Source organism: Bicyclus anynana, chromosome 3 (genome assembly GCF_947172395.1).
Source record: "Bicyclus anynana chromosome 3, ilBicAnyn1.1, whole genome shotgun sequence".
In the NCBI taxonomy this organism is placed as follows: domain Eukaryota; kingdom Metazoa; phylum Arthropoda; class Insecta; order Lepidoptera; family Nymphalidae; genus Bicyclus; species Bicyclus anynana.
Window position 1 is genome coordinate 12248918 of NC_069085.1, and position 17146 is coordinate 12266063.

The following is a 17146-nucleotide window of genomic DNA, read 5'->3' on the forward strand; positions in this document are numbered from 1 at the left end:
CCCGCGCGCCGCCCCCCCGCTCCCCGCGCGCCGCACGCCCGCCACCCCCCGCGCGCGACGCCAGCCGGCTGCCTTATCACGCCGCGCGGCGCGCCGCTTCCTTTCTCCTCATGCAGTTGCGAGCTTTTCGCCACTGTCACACTTCCGCCCGCCCCGTTGATTGTGTGGAGTTTTAACCGGTCAATGTGGTTCTTGCGCGAATTGTTCTAACTTCTTTCATAATGAATCTTACTAATACAGGCACCGAAAAGAGGACTTAAATACAGTAAATTTTAAATATGCCCATCAAAAGAAAAAAAATTGAAATGTTACTTTTTTAAGTCAGTATTTGTTCCCTGAATACTCAAGTCATTTTTAATTTTATCACTACCTATATAAATAGGGTTTCCTGTGATAAAATTGCAAAGAAAGGACATTAAGGTATGGGGGAACAGGAGGTAGCGTGCAAGCGAGCAGGCGCGATCGGCGCCTGTGTGGGCGCGGGCCGCGGGCGCAGGCGAAGCGGTGAAAGTGCGCCGGAACGGGTTTGCGAACCGCGCGTGACCCGTCCGAGGACACGCCGCGACCGCTTCGCTACGATCCTCAATAATGAACACCGCTTGTGATATTTTGTCTGCTCCAATTATCTACACTAATATTATAAAGAGAAAATATTCAAAAATTCTTTCATCAATGGAAAACTAGCTACTTAACAGGGAGTCACATAGGTGACTTCTATAGGACTAGGCGTTTTTCGAAAATACACGGGATAAAAACACGAGGAGTTCTGCTAGTTATAATTAAAGTAAAAATCAATAACTTTATTATTGAATTCTTCTATTATTATTTTTTATATTAAAAAATTGCATCTCATGTATAATTTAAAATTTTGCTACAAATGAAAAATTTTGAAATTTTCAATTAACTGTTTACTGAAATTAAACCGTGTCCAATCCTTTATCTATAACATTTTAAAGCTGAAGAGTTTGTTTGATTGAACGCGCTAATCTCAGGAACTACTGGTTCGATTTGAAACATTCTTAATAATAACTTCTTGGGCCCTCGCTCTTCTAGGAACACACTGCTATCTTTACATCGTACCACGCTAAATCGCTTGGCTTACGTCTTTGTCGGTAGGGTGGTAACTAGCCACGGCCGAAGCCTCCCACCAGCCAAAATTAATTTGAACAACAGAAAATCGAAAGAATCATGGTGTTCAAAAAGAAAATACTCTCATATATCCTAATAAAAGATAATCTAGAATGCCTAAATCGCATTAACAGACCTCCCCACGCATGAGTGGATCATCCAATGACCGATCCCAACCCATGAGGCGATTACACTCGTGATATGTCAAGGGGATTACAATCGCCGAGGCGCCATTCTTATTAAAAATAACTTTATCAAGTTCTGCGTGGAATTTAAATGTCGACTAAAATGGGATTTTGTTTTAAAATCTACATATTTATGAATATAATGATTATACATCAATATATATTTTATTCGGTTAAGGCTAGCCGCACACAAACCATTTATATGTCAACAAAGTAGGGTAGGTTGCGTTGTAAGACATAACGGTCATGCCCCGCCAATATTATAAAAGCTACAATCATTTCCTTAAGGACTTGAGCAACCTTACCTCAGAAAAATAATATTGTGTATTGCGTGACCACTACTAAAAAGCTTAGAAATACTATATGAAAATATATGAGTTTGAATGTTTTTTACTTCATACACAGTGCAGTGAGTAACGTAAGTCTACATTATAATGGAATTAAAGACAAAATTGTGCATGTGTAGTTAAATTCGGATCACTTTTTGCGATGATTTTGTAGGGACGTAAGCTATGTATAGTCTAAAATTATCATTGGTACCTACTAACATAGTTTTAATATAATATTTGGACCACCGGATCGGCTACTAAAATATTATTACAACATAACTCTTTCTAGTAAGTCAGCCACTGACGATCATGTAAGCTCACATGCCTGCAGCGCACTTGATGTCAGATAAAACTGACCGTGAGTTGGTCGCGATGTGCATGACAAAATAGTAATAAGAAAGGCTAATATTGCACCGAAAACTCGAGAAAGCCCGCACAAAAGGAATAAAAAACGAAGACATTATGAAATCGGACAGGATTGGCTTGGGCATTACATAAGGTGAGCACTGAGTACGATACCAATGTACCTGCGACAGTATCTCAGAGCCGCGAAGACTGCAGTGTTCTTTGATATTTTCTAGTCTCAATTCGAGGAAAAATTGTAGGTGATTTGTTAAAGTTGAGCTGAGTGTGCAACAAGGCACTGCACGCCGCAGTCACGACGCGATGACGACATGCGCTCGTTTTTGCGTCGGGCGCCTTCAAGCGTGACATCTAAAAGCTCATTTATACACTTCTTACAGTCGTCTCCTCTTGAAATACTCATTTTTTTTTTAAACATTTTAATAATAATGTAATACATTTTGTAAGATTACATTGTTGTTACGTGTCACGTGGCGGAATTCTAGTTAAAAATTTCGGTTGAACAACCTTTTTTAGGATACCTTGTCCGAGAGGTCCAAATGAAACGAACGTTGTTACGCTCGCGTTTCGGAACTTTAAATTAAATTGGGTACAAACGCGCACGTAAGTAACATTGTACCTGTATTATTTTATATACGAGTATGTATAAAAATGTTTGTTGACTGTTATTTTCGTCACAGGACATAAAATAAGCTTAGCTTTAGATATTCTTTTGCGTGAATTGTCGAGTAAGTATTTCGATTTCTGTTTCAACTCAGATTGAATATTTAGCAAGTTCTCATTTAGGACTGACCATAATTCATTTAAAATCTCAACATCTAGTCAACAACAACATTGTACTAATTATTGCAACACTTTATTGCAATACTTCGAATTCAACTTAAGATAGACTATATAAATAAACATTGGAAGAAGATTGAAGTCATGGATGACTAATCTTGTTGATGAAGTAGATCATCGGTGAAAACTTACTCAACGTTGAAAGAGTTAATCATAATAATATATGAACGATTAATTGTTGTCTTTTTAAAGCTTTAAGTTTAACATTTAAGTGTTTTCTCATGTATTTATTTACAGAAACATTATTATTATGTATATGAATAACACGGGAAAGCATAGTGTTGGTCGACCCCCCCTCTAGATGGACCGAGGACATCAAGTGGGTTGCAGGGAGCCGCTGGGTGCTGGCGGCTCTCGACCGTTGTTTGGAAGTCCATGCAAGAGGCGTACGCCAACAGTCGGCTGATAATAATGATGAATGATGATACATTCGATGAACGTGATATCTATATTTTATTGTTGACTGAAGTCATGAAAACAACTTTTTAATATCCAAGTTGTACCTGGAGGACAGAACATTTCTCGTTCTATTGGGTTATATTAGGTATAGTTATTATTAACGAGCTAAGAAACAGAAAAGAATATTTAAATTTCTTCGTCGAACTGTTCCCCCCTATCTCAGTTCAAGAGCAACTACTTGAGCGGACAAATACCCAATCGTTTGATGTTATTATAATAATTAATAATATGTATATTGGAAAGCCTTCTTTGAGTCCACAAATAGTAATATTAAAACGTCTATTTTAATCCCACTTGTATCGCATACACTAATCGCAACATAAAACTCATGATATCGCATAATAACACGGTTCCGTATATTGCACATAATAATCTTCGTTTGATGTTAGCCGATTACAGTTTACAGCTTTATTAATAGAAACAATGGATTACATTCGTACGTGTACTTACATACTGGTATTGTAAGAAAAAAAGAAGTTATCATAAATACGAGAGGAATCCTTTTTTTTATAAAAAGATATTTATTTTTAAATTCGCACAAAAGAATGATACGCGCCAATACACATGTGCGAAAGACCAGAAATGGTGGATTGTTGCTATGAGCAACACACTTCAGGTAATGAGGTTTATAAATCGCTGCAATTGGCAGCGCTGCAGCTGAGAAAGCAACTGCTAAGACAAAATGCTTCTGCATGAACTATGCAGCTAGAGAGAAAGGTTACCTATAGGGTAAACTCAAAGTGCTAATTTTTACGTAGCTTATTTGCATTTATTTTAGAGTTTAAACCATTTTAGTAGTGATGAAAAAAACATGCTTTCGAGTGATATATTCTTCCTAGCAAACCATATCCTTACAATGGGGGAAATAAAAAGTAATTTTTTGGGAATGGGACATTTTATGGACTTAATATTAATCTATACTAATATTATAAAGCTGAAGAGTTTGTTTTAATTATATTAAGAGCTTCATCGGTTAGAAGGTAAGGACTAACAGTGGAATTCATAGACGTTGTGTGGGCGCCCCCAGGGGATCGTTGACCTGAGTGTCGAATTTAAACTCTATGTGTTTGAGAATTCGACACTCAGCGAGTGTATGGTCCCCTGGGGGTGCCCCTGCAACGTCTAGGAGTTCCACTGTAAGAAGGCCAATTACTAAATTTTCTTGAAAAATCTTCTACAATCCTTTCTGTAGGTAAAGGTATATATAAAATTTTAATAAAATTTAGGATGCGCGTAATTTACTCCAACTTTACAATACTAGTACATATGTTTTCTGTGGTACTAATAAAGTTTTAACATATTATTTGGACCACTGGATCGGCTAATAAAATATTAATTCAACTTAACTCTTTCTAAGTCAGTCACTGACAATCAATTAAGCTCACATGCCTACAGCGCTAACGGCTTAACGGCCTATAAAACTGACAGTGTGTTGGTCGCGATGTCCATGACACCATGCCGAACGAGACCGACACACTATCAGTTTTATCGCTCGTCAAGCCGTTAGCGCTGCGTACTTGTAGACTTATCGGATGGTGAGTGGCTAGCATTAGCCGAGACCGGTACTTAAACACCATAATATACCTACCTACTTACTGTACCTACCAGGCAATGGTCGCTGCGCGTGTTGGCGTTGTCTCGACGAAACACGCAAACTACGCCCACGATATCTTTCTAACGCTAAAATTAGGCCACGTCTCGACAAAAACTTTAACGTTGTTGCCATACGTAAGATATCTTTGCAAGCCTCTATGAATATCGGTATCAACTCGTATTCGGCTTACTGCTGAGCTCAAGTCTCCTCTCAGAATGAGAGGGGTTAGGCCAATAGTCCACCACGCTGGCCCAATGCGGATTGGCTACTGCACACACGCAGAGAATTAAGAAAAATCTCTGGTATGCAGGTTTCCTCACGATGTTTATCCTTCACCGTTTGAGACACGTGATATTTAATTTGTTAAAATGGACACAACTGACAAGTTAGAGGTGCATGCCCCGGACCGGATTTCAACCCACACCGTCCGGAATCGGAGGCAGAGGTAATATCCACTGGGCTATCACGGCTCTTCTCTATGACTTAGGACATTTTAATTTCTAAATTAGGTACGCTCTGGAATACCTCTGCTGCGTCTTTCCACCTAATGTTTTTTATTGTTTTCTAACATGTTTTCTAACGATACCGTCAGAACACGTTTGCTGGTGTTAAAAATTATAATTATAACAATCTATGAGGTTCTTCTCGTAGGTTCAAATCCGGTCCGGGGAACGAACCTTTAACTTTTCAGTAATGTGTACCTATTTATTATGAAATAAATATCATTTTTTTCAAACGGTGAAACAAGTGATGAAACGGTGGTCTGATGACAGAGTCGGAGGGTAGCCACATTTATGTCTTGTGCTACTCGTTTAAGCATTTATGTAGAGGCTTGTTCTTTTTATTTATTTATTTTTCTTTTTATTTATTTTTATATGTTTATTTATCACATCGTTGTGATCAAAAGAGAGTCCAGGGAAGGTATAAAAATAAAGTACTACAGGAAAATTTTTCAATGTTTATCAGGCCGCGTGGAAAACTTGGGCCGGGAGGTGTTGTTATTTTCGACCTCGATATAAATCGAACTTCAACATTGCTCATTTTTATTTACTTAGTTCAGGAGTTGCTGAAAAGTAATAACTAATAAATGCTAAAATATACATATCTGTATAACAACTACACATAGAGTATTCTAGTTAAAATAAATTGGCAACAAAAAGTGCACTTAATTGTAATTTAAGGAAGATGCGCTTCGTTGGCGATTTCGGTGTCCTCGAGACGGGCGAAGAAGTTCAATAACCTGCCGTTCATCTTGTGAACGCAAAAAAATGCACTGTTCCGTCCCACGCCAAACGCAGCACTCACACATTCAAATAATTAAATATCAACGCAACACAAATACACGCTGAAAATCCGTTTAAACCAATCGCAGGCGTGTGTAAATTTCATTCCACATTTCACGCCTTCTTGAAGCTAAACTACAATTATGGTGAGTGGTAGACTTGCTAGCAACGGACAGATCTAGAACAATTCAAAAGAACTAGGTAGGTGAAGGTTTGAGACTTCAAGCTAGTTTTACGGTTTTAAACGTTAAGCGGTCTGCTGTTATTTTAACTAGTGAACAATTAAATTTGTACAGTCGGTGAACTAGTATTTTTTAGGTTTTGATGACCTTAAAAATCATGTTGATTGGATATATATGATTGAAGTTTCATATTGTGAAACCATATGGTGGAATCTGCGAGTGGTAGTAGATATTCAAAGTGAAATGAAAAAAATGATATTCATGTCATACCTAATCAACGTTGGTGTCCATCTAGCATCTACGATTGCGAGATCTAACCTCTAATACTTGTTACTTATTATAACGCCAGCCATACACGATCAAGTATCATCAAGTCTACCTATACTGATATATATTTTTTTTTGAATGTTCGGAAGCTACCCTATTCTTGGTTGCTATAGGTTATATTTAATCTCCGTATTTCTACGAGAACGGGTCGCACAACTAAGCACATCAAACCGCGAAGCGTCTGATAGTTTGAAATATGGTTATTGTCTCGATTTTTTTGTCACTACCCACAACCCTAACGACATCAACAGACGGTCAATCGCTGCACACTTGTTGGCAGGAAAAATTAAAATGTATTTTTTGCGTCAAGTCGAGCCATCATACACACAGCGACCAACACACGATCAGTTATAGCCGTATAGCTAGCGTAAAGCGCGCTTCAGACTAGACGGTAAACTTGATCGTGTATGGCTGTCCTACCTAGGTATGGGACCTATTATGACACTAGTCGTCGCAGTTTTATCTGAACATTAAATAGTCAATTGTTGGACAACGGGCCGGCGGGGGTGCGCCCACGCGGCTCATCTCCACATCAGTTCACTGCGCACGCGCCGCGCTTCCTGTGTCATTCATTAAGATTGAGCAAACACTTATATGGGACACCGGTCCTAAATGTGATTTATTCAGACTATTGCGTATTATTTCAACACAACTTATCTCTTGCCGACAGTAATCAAAGTGATCTTTATCATAATTTATACCTAATTGCGAAAGGTCACTATCATCACGAAATCTCTAAAACCGCCGAGATGAAATTTGGCAGAGAGGTAGTTTATATTTGGTAGGTGACCGTTAAGAACGGATTTTGCGATAGGACCGGATTAAGGAGGTCTAAGTGCGGACGAAGTCGCGGGCGTTCGCTAGTCTTCTATAAGCGAAAGGACATCACGAAATTCGAAAACCACTAGATGAAATTTGCCAGGGGGGTAGTTTATAGTTAGCAGACATCAGCTAAGAATGGATTTTGCAAGAGGACCAGGTTAAGGAGGTCTAAGGGCGGACGAAGTCGCAGGTGTCCGCTAGTTTAATACAAATATACCTGAGTTCAAAGTTATTTTATTGATAATAATAGTTCTTTGAGTCAATGGCTTCGTAGCAAGAAGCTTCTACCAACACTCAAGAAGCTTTCGCTTGATTGTTAGACCCAAGAGTCGGATACAAAAATTGGTATTACGATAGTGTATATCGTATCAGTGGAGAGACGTGATCTTGATAGCCCAGTGGATATAACCTCTGCCTTCGATTCGGAGGGTGTAGGTTCGAATACGGTCCGGGGCATGCACCTCCAACTTTTTAGTTATGTGCATTTTATGAATTAAATATCACTTGTATCAAACGGTGAAGGAAAAACATCATGAGGAAATTTGCATACCTGAAAACTTTTTTAATTCTTTACTTGTGTGAAGTCTGCCAATTCGCATTGGGCCAGCGTGGTTGACCATTGGCCTAACCCCACGCATTCTGAGACGAGACTCGTGTTCAATAGTGAATGGAATAGGGGTTGTTAATGATGATGATGATTATGATATTGCTTGGAACTATGACGATGACTATATTTTCACATTTTATATATTTATTTTTATTAGCATTGTTAAAATTTAAATAACAGAGAATACCTTTATTCTAAACCTACTGCTGATAATAAACAGCTTAAGAGAAAATATTTCATGAGTAGGTATAAATTCTTGGTCTACTGCAAGCATACACCAATTAAGTTAAATTAAATGTACGAAGAATTTAGAAATTGCTTAGCTTCCTTGAAGCGCATCGCAGTAATTGACTTACCCAAGCTGGGAGCACGAGGCATTATATCCGATTTATTTATGCCACATTTTTTAACACTTTATACTATTATTTTTACACACCAATAAGTCCATGCAAAAATTATTCCACGGATGTTTTATAAAATGTCTAATAATGATTTCCTCGTTAGTAGCTTGGATGGTTTATGAAATTGAGAAGAACCCTATAACTCATAAATAAACCCTATTATATACTAATATAAATAAACTCATAAAGTAAGTAAGCTCACATGCCTGAAGCGCTAACAGCTTGACAGCTGATAAAACTGATCATGCATTGATCGCGATGTGCATGACTTTATGCCAATCGCGACCAACATACCATCAGATTTTTCGGAAGTCAAAAGGTTAGCACTGCAGGCATATGGACTTATCGGATAGTGAGTGGCTAGCATAAGAGACGCGAGACCTTCAGTTTTATTCGATATTTCCTTAAAAACTTAACTAACTATAATTAGAAAAAAAATATACAGTTAAAACTGACGGAAACTACACACCGACGATTTAGCTGACCAGTTCGACTGTTCAGTTAAAACTGCTGATCTGTTGTACGGTTAAGACGGCTTTACGTTTATATTAAAGACGTAAACCTGTCGGTCAATCTTGCGTTTCGTCGGACTGTGACAAATGACAACGAAGGAAGGAAGTGCACCTGTGCTTCTGCACGCACTTGTGCAATAAAATATAACCTGCGTAGATGTCTAGTTTCAAAAGGTCCGTGTTTCAACCGCCCCGTGGCCCACATTCAAGACAGTATAAAACGTTGTTAAATAGTTTAAAGTTTGCTTTTTTGTTACAATTGATAAAGAAGCAGGTAGTAGGTTATTTTTTACGACGCCAAGTGTATTCTTGTCAAGTTTGTAATGGATGTTCCTATCAATAGAGCAGGTAACATCCTCGGTTAGATGGTACAAGTGTACACATATTCTGTGGTGAGACAAGTATTAATCCATCACATAAACATATAATATTGATATTGTAACAAAAATTAAATGATGACACAATTTCAAATGAAATCGTTAAGTGGATTGGTTCAAAAGAACACACAGATCGACGGCTCAGCAAAGTAACTTACAATGAATCAAGCATATAACGGTTTCAATTATTTATATTTAAGAAATAAAGTTAGTGGTATTGTATGGGTTAATCTCTGGATATACTAAACCGATTTTGAAAATTCTTTTACTACTAGAAAGCCATGTTATTTGTGAGTGCCATAGGCTATATTTTATCCCCATATTATTACAGAAACAGGAAGTATGAGGGTATAACCGCGGGGCGTCGGCTAGTCTATAAATATTATGATACAGATATACAGGTATACAATATTACTGGGTGATAAAGGTAAGTTACCAAGATGGCAGGAAGCATCGAACGGTTTGAAATAGGTACAGGTAGCTCTGGGGACCGCTAAGAAAGGATTATGGGACTCTACCGCGGTTTCGGAAACGTTAAAACTTGCAAGCTGAACATAAGAAAAATAAAACTCTATGCGGACGAATTTGCTGTTATCGGCTTCTTTTCAAAATTGGTTCATGTTTGACGGATTTGGGATGTAGCAACGTTGGGTTATATACGTCCCTTTGTTACCGCACTTGTTTATTTCATCAACCAGTTAGATAAGTGTTAGTTCAAAGAATTACAATTTTATTTAAAAGATTTTTGTAAAACGCAACACCTTTTAATGTAAAGTACTCTATAAAACTTCTGTTTTCACTTACAAGTAGCTTGCCAATGCAGACTCCATATCAATATGTAATAATTTTGTACTTAATATTTTATTGCACTTAGTCAAAAGTTACCACAACTTAAAAACTAAATAAAGCGAAATAATCTAACATACCAAAAGACATTGATAAAGAAAGAAAAGCTAAACAATCCCACTAGGTACAAAAAAGGCATTGATCGAAAGAGAGTTATGTTAAAGGGTGTATTTTAGAATACCATTACATAAAAATTACAATAAGTATAAATAAATTAAGCCAGCTACGGCAAAACTCCGGCATCAGGCCGTTTAATTAGAAACGGTGGAGCGTAATGCTCTCTCGGGCCGCGGCAGCAAACGCATGCTCGCACCTGATTCATGACTCCGCATGAGCGGTAATTAACCCGCTTCATCAGCTTCCTTGTTACCTAGATAACGCTCATCTCACGGCTTTCAATACAGAAGCGAAACGGCTAAACCAAAATCGAACTCTAGTGCCCTATTTGTTTTGTGCCACGCTGTTATCTGGATGCCGTTTAATTTACCTAATAATTTTACATTTCTGTAGTTAACCTATCTAAGGGGGATAATAGTCAAAGAAGAATGGCGTCTATTTCAAAACTTGTGCTTACAATAAGTTTATATAAATTAAGCGAGCTACGGCTAAACTCCGGCATCGGGCCGTTTAATTAGACGCGGTGGAGCGTAATGCTCTCTCGGGCCGCGGCAGCAAACGCATGCTCGCACCTGATTCATGACTCCGCATGAGCGGTAATTAACAGCTTCCTTGTTACCTGGATAACACTCATCTCACGGCTTTTAATACAGAAGCGGAACGGCTAAGCCAAAAGCGAACTTGTGCCTTATTTGTTTTGTGCCACGCTGTTATCTGGATGCCGTTTAATTTATCTAATAATTTTACATTTCTGTAGTTAAACTATCTAAGGGGATAATAGTCAAAGAAGAATGACGTCTATTTCAAAACTTGTGCTTACAATAAGTTTATATAAATTAAGCGAGCTACGGCTAAACTCCGGCATCGGGCCGTTTAATTAGACGCGGTGGAGCGTAATGCTCTCTCGGGCCGCGGCAGCAAACGCATGCTCGCACCTGATTCATGACTCCGCATGAGCGGTAATTAACCCGCTTCATCAGCCTCCTTGTTACCTGGATAACACTCATCTCAAGGCTTTTAATACAGAAGCGAAACGCCTAAATCAAAATGCCACGCTGTTATCTGGATGCCGTTTAAGTTATTTAATAACTTTTCACTTACAGTTATTCTAACTAAGGGATATTAAAAACAGAAGTTTAACTGCTATTTCAAAACTTGTGCTAGTTTTAGCGAGTCGTGTTATTATTTCGATCATTACGTTATTTTTTTCTGAAGCTATCTTCATTGTAACGACATTTGATAGCATGATGTAAGAAAGGAAATTAAAGATTGACATCTGAATCTAAAGTATTGGTTTCTAAAGCTACCGATATTCATCGTTACTTATTTACGATAAATAACGGTAAGTATAATTTTAAGTACCCACCTAGGTAATAAGTATTCAATTGTAAGAGTTAGCGAAGCAAAAATAAATAATTACACTGAAAATATATAATTTATCTTGTTATAAAAGTAGAACCGGCTTGTTTAAAACTAATAGGTATCTGGCACGTATTCTCACAACACGTAAAAAAAACTGATGTATAATCCGTAATGATAATCTCTTTCTTCTAAAGAGCTATAAAAACTAAAAGCCCGACGAGATATTAACAAGTAATATCTTTAATAATGTACTTCAAGTAGCACTCCAGTGTGTTGTACTGAAACCGATGTTATTATCCGAATTATTATCAAAGCAATAAGAAACACAGCAAGCGGTACAGAGCTCACTGTGTGCTAAGTGCCTTTTAAGGTCGCTTACCTCATCTCGGCTTCTAGTCCGACAATTTCACTGTTTATGCACGAGTTTAGTGTGATGCTAGCCATGTTTGCTTGATTCATTCCTCTTGCGGCCTCGTGTCGACACTGCTTTAATTTATGAACCTTCTTTGGACGCAGACAAAATTTGATAGAGCGAGAGAGTCTGGTACAGCCTATATTTTATGAAGGTTGATTCACTAGCCTGATGTTCCCACCATAGATAAGTACGGTAGTCAATAATGGAGCTAGGACCGTGGTGGAATTGGAAGGTAGCGGCTCATCTCGGCTTGCGACAATTTCAATCTTTATGCACGACTTTAGTGTAAGGCTTGCCATGTTTGTTTGATTCAATCTCCTTGTGGCCTCGTGTCGTAGACAAAAATTGATAGATAGAGAGCCTACCAGGACATCCATACTCCATTTTATAAATTTTACCTGCTTTGGAAGGTAGCAGATTTTCAGGATCCAGATCTACTCTCTGTCATAAATAAACTATACTATACTATATTATGACGAATCGTGTCTTCAGTCGCCACACTTTCGTGGCAACTCTTCACTATAGACACCTTTGAAGTTCTCTTAAAAATATATTGTCTGGTGTTTACCTTACTTATAAACTTTCAGTTATATAAAACTTTCAGTTATATAAAATAAGGTATGTCTGGCAATCGCAGGCGCTTGGTCCATCTCAATTAAGAGAAAAAATATAATGAGAATGGCGGGGAAAAAAATATTGTGGGACGGAAACGTTATACTCTGACATAAGTTATTTTACATGACACGATCCCGTCGGTCGTGACCTCTGTCCCGGACTGAGCTCAGTTTATTAAACATGATCCAACATGACCTTTACCGAATTGTTTTTGTTTTTACCAAATACTTATCTTTAGTACGAAACTGATCTAATATGCCACTAAGCCGATCTTGAGAAATTTGATTACATCAGCCCCTGCATTCTGTGAAGTTAGAGCGAAGTGACATCGCTCATTTCCATGGCAACTTCTTTGTTAGTGACATTTTATTTTTGACATCCCATAGAAATAAAGTTCAAATTCTAATAAACCTTGTTATAGGCGACTTAGTTACTTTACATCGACGAGTATAAATAGTGGAATCACACCCCTGAATATTTAAGTTTCTTTATGGAAGATGGATAAAACGACTCTATCAGGCCTAGACCTAGGATTCCTAGGATGACGTAGTCTCCTGTTATACTCGGACCTCGATACTCAGTTGAGAGGACCGCTCGAATGAGGTTTGTCAGGGTCTGTATAGAGTTCATTATTGCGGACATACCACGGGTAATCAGTAGGTAGTCATTGCAAGTGATTTTGTTTTAGAGGGCCTGGAAGCAATAGTATCTTCCTACACTATTAGTTATAGTTAGTTATAATTTAAACTTCTCACAAAACTTATATAAATCTAAACCTTAATCGATTCACTTCTTTCGCATGAAGCATTGTGTGAACATTTTATTTTTATTATGTCATTCCATTAATAAAAAGAAATACCGACAATAACTAAAGATATATTCTGTTTCAAGGATATTACCATTTACAGTCGCAAAACACAAGCATATAAATGTACAGTAAAAAAACAGCGAGCGAGTCATAAAACCGATCTAGACAGAAAAGATTTGGTGTAGTTACACAAATAAAACGCCAATCATCATGTCTTGGGAGATAATGCTTCGTGCTTCAAAAGAATCGAATCAAAAATATGACACGCACGTCTTTTCCTTATTGCGCCGGTCAAGCGCAAATTGATATTATACCCCGAGGGTTTACGAGAAAACTTTCCAAAAATTTCGATTTCATAATAAGTTTCGTACTAAGTTACGTTAAACGGTTTATGAACAATCTTTGTTTTATAGCTACTTGGCGATAGCTTCGAGGTATAAAAATATTAATGTTTTAAAATTATGTAACAATATCCCAGCCCCAACCTAACCCTTTACTTTTTTTTAATAAGTACTTTAAAAAAAATCTTTTTTAAATAATGATGAATAGTTTCTTCGTCTACATTAGTCGCAATTAACGTGTTAGGAGTGGGTGGCCTGTTAGTCCAACGGTTGGGAATCGAATCGACCCATCAACGAACGAAGCTATAGAGGCCTAAATTTTTACTCAAAGTAACTATAAATTTTTGCAAGTGATTGGTCATCAGCATCTTCTCAAAATACTTTTATGCTCATTTACCAAATATCTACAATTATTTACATTTACAACATATTAAGGGCTGGTTTATAAAGTACATAATTGAAATTGGTACTCATTCCAAATTGATTATCAAGTTCAAGTTTTTATACTGAAAGTCTAGAAACGAATTTGTCACGGTTAGTTTTTATCGTTTTCTGACTGCACGACCACTGCCGTGATAAAAAACTTGATTTACTTAAAAGTGTGTTGAACTTCCTTATTCACAAAATTGAACAGGTTTCGTTACAGGTAGCTACTTCAAAGTGAACAAATAAAAGAAATTATTAGCTTGTTTATTTTTGTAAGTAAACTGACATTAATACTGACATTAAACAAATAACTTAAATAGATAACGAATGTAATTTTCATACATGTTTTAATTTTCAAAGCGTCAGCGTTTGTAGAAAAAAATGTAGCATGGCTAGAGGCTCAAAAGATTGTAAGTTGAATCACAGATTGTGCATTAAGGTTCTTATTCCTCATCCTTTTTGGTTAAGTTAAAATCAAACAGCTTTGTAACTGATGACTCGGCGCATAGCTTTGCTTCGCGTGCATGCGGTCGAGCCAAGTCGCCGCAGGTCGTAAATAAGAGCGTCTCATTGTGGGCCATTATTAATGAATTCGCTACAACCCGGCGCCCCGCACACCCCTCAGCCCGAAAGCTAAATAACAGGTGCGTGTAACCCCATTCGCACAATCTATTTTCGATGTCTTATAGCTGTGCAGAGAAACGTTTGCTGCGTTCTCTCGCTCTAAATATTCATACCATATGCCAGATATTGAGATTTGTTTTGGGCGTCATCTGCTCGACATCGCCGTCTCTAAATAAGCGCGGCCTGCGTGTTGTCTTTGCGAAGTTTCATTAGCCTTGTGGTGAACACTTACTTACTAACCTAACCTAACCAGCTGTTTTTTTCATTATTAACCCATATGCGGATTGGCAGACTTCACACATTTTTTTTTAAATGCACACAACTGAAAAGTTGGAGGTGCATGCCCCGGACCAATTCGAACCCACACCCTCCGGTATCGGAGGCAGAGGTCATATCCACTGAGCTATCACGGCACTGTATTTTTTACTGTTGCTTAATTAATAGTTATACAACTTAACAACCACAATGTCTTACAAATTGCGTAGTACATTCTCTCGTTTCGACGCTCAGGATTTTTCATTTCCTGGCTACCAGAAACAAGAATTTACGTAAATAAAAAAGTTAATAGTCTCATCGAGATGAAGCTACTCACGTAAAGTTAACTTGATAGTAATCAGTTGTAAAAATGTTCTACGGATCCCAGAGTAAAATGTCTACTTTTAAAATAGTAGTAGTAGTAGTAGTAAAATAAAGGATTGTTATAAGCTCAGTATAAGAAATTTTAAAGCAAAAATTTTCCAAGATACGTGAACAAAGTACAACCGTTTCAAACGTGTAACATATTATTCAAAACAAGGGTGCGCAGCAAAGTAACTGACATTTCAGTTAATATCCGTGAAACATGGAAAGAAACATTAGTCGTTACGCTGGCTTCCGACTGACATTCTATTATTTTAATCCTCGGAAAACTGCTTTTCACATCAGGAGCAGGTCTCCACAAAGATACACAAAGATGGCGCCTCCGCTGCCTAATGCACTTACTTTGTGAATGACGTAATCATAATATTGTTCCGGGCTAGGGTTTCTGTTTATGCTGTTACCTTAATCAGCATTTTGAAATGCTCATAGTAATAGCCACTAAGTTACTTTATTAACTATAATAAATTATTGTTGTAACCATAAATAATTATAGTTGAGAACGCTGCTCTCGAAATTGTAGATATACTTAATATGGTCCAGTTAATCCGGTCCAATTTCGAGAAAGAGGTGAACCGCCGAATCTAACTCGGCTGGGCCGCATTCAGGAAACTTCGGGTCTTTTCGTCCGAAATTCCTTAATGCTGGAAGACTAAAGTCTAAAGAACAGTGTCATTAATGACTGATATGGTTCCGAGATCGAATCAGAAATAAGGAGATTTGTAAAAGAACTAAAGTCATTCGAGTAGCTCAGCTGAAGTGGTCATGGGGTACATAGAGGTGCTGGAATGGCGACCCTGTGTGTGCTCAGTGCATATCAGAGCCAAGGTTAGAGACGAATCGAGATTAATGTTAAGGAGTTGCGGCTAATGAGGCGAAACGCTTGAATCATACTCATAACAAAGTGACGTAACATCAAAGGAAGTTGCCATTTGCGTTAACGCAACCTACGCGTCTTGCGAAGATGACCGCCGCTGCTTATAAATTTAAAAATTTTGATGCTCATAATGATTACATTTTCAAGACTATTTAGTGTAATTTTAAGATTTTAATTTAAAGTAGGTATGAGGTAATAGTTTTTGATACGTTGAAATTGATACGCAGCGTTATGTGACACCTAACTCCTCCTTTCTAGACGTTCTCTGAACGCGTGCACCGCATTTTAAAAAGTTTTGCTGGAGGCAGGGATCGATCCCGTGTCTCAAGACTTTTTAATTCCTTACTCGCCAATCACACTAATGGTCCAGTCAATCGAGAGCTTATGTCTCTTGGATGCAAGGTATTTTCTTTAAAGAACATGTCTTTAATCTAAAGATTTTATATTATCTCTTGTGTTTTCAAGATGAGCACTATTATTGATTTTACTAATTATAGCTAGTAAAGAAAAATTCGAATAAGTAAGAAAAGAAGTAAATTAATTTTAATACCTACTGTTCAGCGAATGTATAAAATATAAATTTATTCAGGTGATCTAAAAGAAAGTATATTAACGATAATTTTAATCCTTTAAAATTAAATAATTCGAAAACTAAACTACATATCAGCTC

The 17146-nt window shown here is 37.5% G+C and overlaps 1 protein-coding gene across 1 annotated transcript in view; it reads right to left on the minus strand.

Annotated features, from left to right (window-relative positions):
• LOC112056791 (protein muscleblind) overlaps positions 1–17146 on the minus strand; it is a 206563-nt gene that overhangs the window by 110158 nt on the left and 79259 nt on the right. The window lies entirely within an intron of this gene.